We start from the raw sequence: 5555 nt of genomic DNA, 5'->3' as shown, positions 1-5555 counted from the left end.
TTGATGGGAATTGCATTGGATCTGTAGATTGCTTTGGGTAGTATAGGCATTTAGACAATATGGATGCTTCCCATCCAAAAACATGGTATATCCTTTCATCTGTTTGTGTCATCTCCAATTTCTTTCATCAGCGTTTTATAGTTTTCAGAATAGAGGTCTTTTGTCTTCTTACGTAGGTTTATACCTAGGTACTTTATTCTTTTGGATGCGATGGTAAATGGGATTGTTTCCTTAATTTCTCTTTCTGATCTTTTGTTGTTAGTGTATAGGAATGCAAGAGATTTCTGTGTATTAATTTTGTATCCTGAAGCTTTACTGAATTCATTGATGAGCTCTAGTAGTTTTCTGGTAGCATCTTTAGGATTCTCTATGTACAGTATCATGTCACCTGCAAACAGTGACAGTTTTAATTCTTTTTTTCTGATTTGGATTCCTTTTATTTCTCTTTCTCCTCTGATTGCCATGGCTAAAACTTCCAAAACTATGTTGAATAATAGTGGTGAGAGTGGGCAACCTTGTCTTGTTCCTGATCTTAGAGGAAATGCTTTCAGTTTTTCACCATTATGAATAATGTTTGCTGTGGGTTTGTCATATATGGCCTTTATTATATTGAGGTAGGTTCCCTCTATGCCCACTTTTGGGGGAGTTTTTATCATAAATGGGTGTTGAATTTTGTTGACAGCTTTTTCTGCATCTATTGAGATGATAATATGGTTTTTATTCTTCCGTTAGTAGTTAATGTGGTGTGTCACACTGATTGATTTACAGATATTGAAGATTTCTTGCATCCCTGGGATAAATCCTACTTGATCATGGTGTATGATCCTTTTAATGTATTGTTAGATTCGATTTGCTAGTGTTTTGTTGAGTATCTTTGTATCTATGTTCATAGTGATATTGGCCTGTAATTTTCTTTTTTTGTGGTGTCTTTGTCTGGTTTTGGTATCAGGGTGATGGTGGCATCATAGAATGAGTTTGGGAGTGTTCCTTGCTCTGCAATTCTACGGAAAAGTTTAAAAAGGGTAGGTGTTAACTCTTTTCCAGATGTTCAGTATAATTCACCTGTGAAGCCATCTGGTCCTGTACTTTTGTTTGTTGGAAGTTTTTTAATCACTGTTTCAATTTTAGTACTTGTGTTTGGTCTGTTCATATTCTCTATTTATTCCTGATTCAGTCTTAGAAGGTTGTATCTTTCTAAGAATTTGTCCATTTCTTCTAGGTTGTCCATTTTATTGTCATAGAATTGCTTGTGGTAGTCTCTTATGATCCTTTGTATTTCTGCAGTGTCAATTGTAACTTCTCCTTTTTCATTTCTTCTTTAATTGATTTGAGTCCTCTCTTTTTCTTGATGAGTCTGGCTAAAGGTTTATCAGTTTTGTTCATCTTCTCAAAGAACCAGCTTTTAGTTTCATTGATCTTTGCTATTGTTTTCTTCGTCTCTGTTTCATTTATTTCTGCTCTGATCTTTATGATTTTTTCCTTCTACTAACTTTGGGTTTTGTTTTTTCCTATTTCTCTAGTTGGTTTAGGTGTAAGGTTAGGTTGTTTATTTGAGATTTTTCTTGTTTCCTGAGGTAAGAGTGTATTGGTATAAACTTCTCATTTAGACCTGCTTTTACTGAGTCCTGAAGGTTTTGGACCATCATATTTTCATTGTCATTTGTCTCTAGGTATTTTTTTAATTTCCTCTTTAGTTTCTTCAGTAATCTCTTGGTTGTTTAGTAACATATTGTTTAGCCTCCATGTGTTTATGGTTTTTACAGTTTTTCCCCCCTGTAATTGATTTCTAATCCCATAGCGTTGTGGTCAGAAAAGGTGCTTGGTATGATTTCAGTTTTCTTAAATTTACCGAGGCTTGATTTGTGGCTCAAGATGTGATCTGTCCTGGAGAATGTTCCACGTGCACTTGAGAAGGAAGTGTATTCGGCTGCTTTCCGATGGAATGTTCTGTAAATATCAATTAAGTCCATCTGGTCTAATGTGTCATTTAAGGCCTGTGTTTCCTTATTGATTTTCTGTCTGGATGATCTGTCTATTGATGAGAGTGGGGTATTAAAGTCCCCCACTATTATTGTGTTACTGTCAGTTTCTCCTTTTATGGCTGTTAGCATTTGCCTTATATATTGAGGTGCTCCTATGTTGCGTGCATATATATTTACAATTGTTATATGTTCTTCTTGGATTGATCCCTTGATCGTTATGTAGTGTCCTTCTTTGTCTCTTGTAACATTCTTTATTTTAGAGTCTATTTTGTCTGATATGATTATTGCTACTCTGGCTATCTTTTGATTTCAGTTTGCATGGAATATCTTTTTCCATTCCTTCACTTTCAGTCTGTATGTGTCCCTAGATCTGAAGTGGGTCTCTCATAGAGAGCATATATACAGGTCTTGTTTTTGTATCCATTCAGCCAGTCCATGTCTTTTTTGGTTGGAGCATTTAATCCGTTTACATTTAAGGTCATTATTGATATGTATGTTCCTACTGCCATTTTCTTAATTGTTTTGGATTTGTTTTTGAAGGTCTTTTTTCTTCCTCTTTTGTTCTCTTCTTCTGTGATTTGATGTCTATCTTTAGTGAAGCAATTGGATTGCTTTTTCTTTTTTGTGTGTGTATCTATGGTAGATTTTTGGTTTGTGGTTCCCATGAGGCTTTGATATACCAGTCCATATATAAACAAGATTGTTTTAAGTTGCTGGTCTTTTAGTTTCAAATGCCTTTCCAATATCCTGCATTTGTACTCTCCTCTTCTCATGATTGCTGGTTTTGATATCAAATTTTTTTGTGTATGATTTCCTACCTTTATCTTTTCCTTTACCGGTGAACTTCCCCATTTGTAATTTTCTTGATTCTATTTGTGGCCTTTTCTTTTCTGCCTAGAGAAGTTCCTTCAGGATTTGTTGTAATGCTGGTTTGGTGGTGCTGAATTCTCTTAGCTTTTGCTTGTCTGTAAAACTTCTGATTTCTCCTTTGAATTTGAACAAAAGTCTTGCTGGGTAGAGTATTCTTGGTTGTAGCTTTTTCCCTTTCATCACTTTAAATATGTCATGCCTCTCCCTTTTGGCCTGCAGAGTTTTTCCTGAAAAATCAGCAGATAACCTTATGGGGGTTCTCTTGTATGTTGTTTGTTGCTTTTCCCTTGTTGTTGTTATTTTTTTTTTTTGGTCTTTAATTTTTATCAGTTTTATTAATATGTGTCTCAGCATGTTCCTCCTTGGGTTTATCTTGTATGGGACTCTCTGTGCTTCCTGGACTTGAATGAGTGTTTCCTTTCTCATATTAGGGAAGTTTTTGGCTGTAATCTCTTGAAATATTTTCTCAGTCCCTTTCTCTGTCTCTTCTCCTTCTGGGACCCCTATAATGCGAATCTTGATGTGTTTAATGTTGTCCCAGAGGTCTCTGAGACTGTCTTCATTTCTTTTCATTCTTTTTTTCTGTTCTGTGGCAGTGATTTTCACCATTCTGTCTTCCAGCTCACTTATTCGTTCTTCTGCCTCAGTTATTTTGCTATTGATTCCTTCTAGTGTATTTTTCATATTTTTCATTCCAGTTATTGTATTGTTCATCTCTGTTTGTTCTTTAAACCTTCTCTTTGTTAAAAATATTGAACACTTCATGAATTTGCATGTCATCCTTGTGCAGGGACCATGCTAATCTTCTCTGTATTGTTGCAATTTTAGTATATGTGCTGCTGAAGTGACCACATCTGTTCCTTTTGTCTTTTCTTGCTCTCTTCATTTGTTGTTTGACTTTCTTTAGTGATTACATTTATATTTATTTCTCTTTGTCTTTTTTGTATTTACTGTAGGTTTTTGTTTTGTGGTTACTGTGAGGCTTACATATAATAACTTACACTCTGTTTTAAGTTGATAACAACTTAAGTGTGTTCCCACTTTAAAATCAACATTTTTACTTACTGTCCCCCTACATGTTTTATGTTTTTGATGTCATATTTTTACATCTGTTTATTTTGTGTATCCCGTAACTAATTATTGTAAACATAGTTACATTTACTACTTTTGTCTTTTAACCTTTACACTAGCTTTATAAGTAATTAATTATTACCTTTACTATATATTTACTTTTCCAGTGAGATGTATCATTTCATATATGATCTTGTTACTAATTTACTCCCTTTTGAGTCTGTTTCTTCACCTATAAAATGGTATGATAATGTCTTCATCATAGGAGCTAAATTTATGTATGAAATGTATGTGAGGCTGCTTTGTAAATTATCAGCTACTTTATAAGTTTATTTTATTATAAAGTGGAAATTTCCTTTCATGTCCAGTTTTTGTCACTTTGCCTTTCTGTTTATCTAGTAATCACATATGCGTATAGATGGCACTGAGAAGATTGCTTTAAAATTACTTATTATATTGTTTTATTAATATGTATTATATTTATTATTACCTATTTTATTGTTTTACTACTATCTGAATGTTTGACTTCTATGTAGAATTTATTTATAGTTTGACATCATTTAGTAAGTATCCAGAGACACAGACATGGTTTACTGTTACTTTTTTATGACTAGATCTATTAGTAAAGGAAATAAGCCTCACCATATCCATTATGGTGGATGCTACAATTAACTCATCCATGACTTTATAAAGAGCTAGCCATGGATTCCCAATGTAAGAATATTTGCTTTAGGTTTCTCACCTCAACCTTCTGGTTTTAATTTGATTCAGTCTGAGAAAGGCGAAGTAAATCAAAGACAGAGCAGGCCTGCTTTGTGAGTTTGGATTGAAAAAATGAGAAATTCAGCCTAGACACTTACCAGTGGGGATATGTGATGTAATCATTAAAATGGTGAAGGGTTAGGATTTGTTTAGTACCCCAAAGGAGTCCTCTTTAAAACTATACATATGCATTAGACTTAGATTCCCCTATCTAGTCCATCAAATATGAAACCAGGAAGTAATTTTTTTCTAATACTTTTCTGATTATAGCAGTAATATGTGAGTTGGAAGAAATCTATAAAGTACACTTGAGCTCAGTAAAGAAAATAAAAACCCTATGACACCACTTCATAGAGATCACTGTTGTTATTTATAACCATAATCACTGTGAATAGCCTTAAAACCTTTGTTTTGTGTGTGTTTATACCTATATCTAGATATCATATGTAGTTGTGTATATAACTTTTGATTTGCAAAATTGAAATCATAGTGTTTTTATTACCTTAATTAAAAATATTTCCTCATTGTCACATGCATGTATGTGAAATATTCACTGTTTAGATGAACCATAATTTATCTGTGCCCTACTTTTGGACATTCTAAGTTGGCTCCCAGTTTTTGCTCTTATATGTAATGGGGGAATGAAAACAGTCTTATATGTAAAAATTGGTGTGAAATTGGTAATTATTTTATGTGGACAGGACCTAAAAATGGAATATCTGGGTCAAAGTTACCTATAGTTTTAAGGATTTTTGAAACATATGCCAGATGTTGTCCATAAGAGTCCAATGAGAGCTCCCATTGCCATACCACTTCACCATTGTCTTACCAGCTCACCAGGTACTGTTTACTTTATGCACTGACTGCAAG

General features: G+C 33.8%; 1 non-coding gene across 1 annotated transcript; it reads right to left on the bottom strand.

Annotated features, from left to right (window-relative positions):
• Positions 1-3597: 3597 nt before the first annotated feature.
• Positions 3598-3704, bottom strand: LOC133094204 (U6 spliceosomal RNA). Its single transcript, XR_009701417.1, has one exon. It is a non-coding gene; the product is annotated as a U6 spliceosomal RNA (small nuclear RNA).
• Between the last annotated feature and the right edge of the window lie 1851 nt (positions 3705-5555).

Source organism: Eubalaena glacialis, chromosome 6 (genome assembly GCF_028564815.1).
Source record: "Eubalaena glacialis isolate mEubGla1 chromosome 6, mEubGla1.1.hap2.+ XY, whole genome shotgun sequence".
NCBI lineage: Eukaryota > Metazoa > Chordata > Mammalia > Artiodactyla > Balaenidae > Eubalaena > Eubalaena glacialis.
The sequence above is the reverse complement of the archived record's forward strand: the minus strand, read 5'-3'. Positions and strand labels throughout refer to the sequence as shown.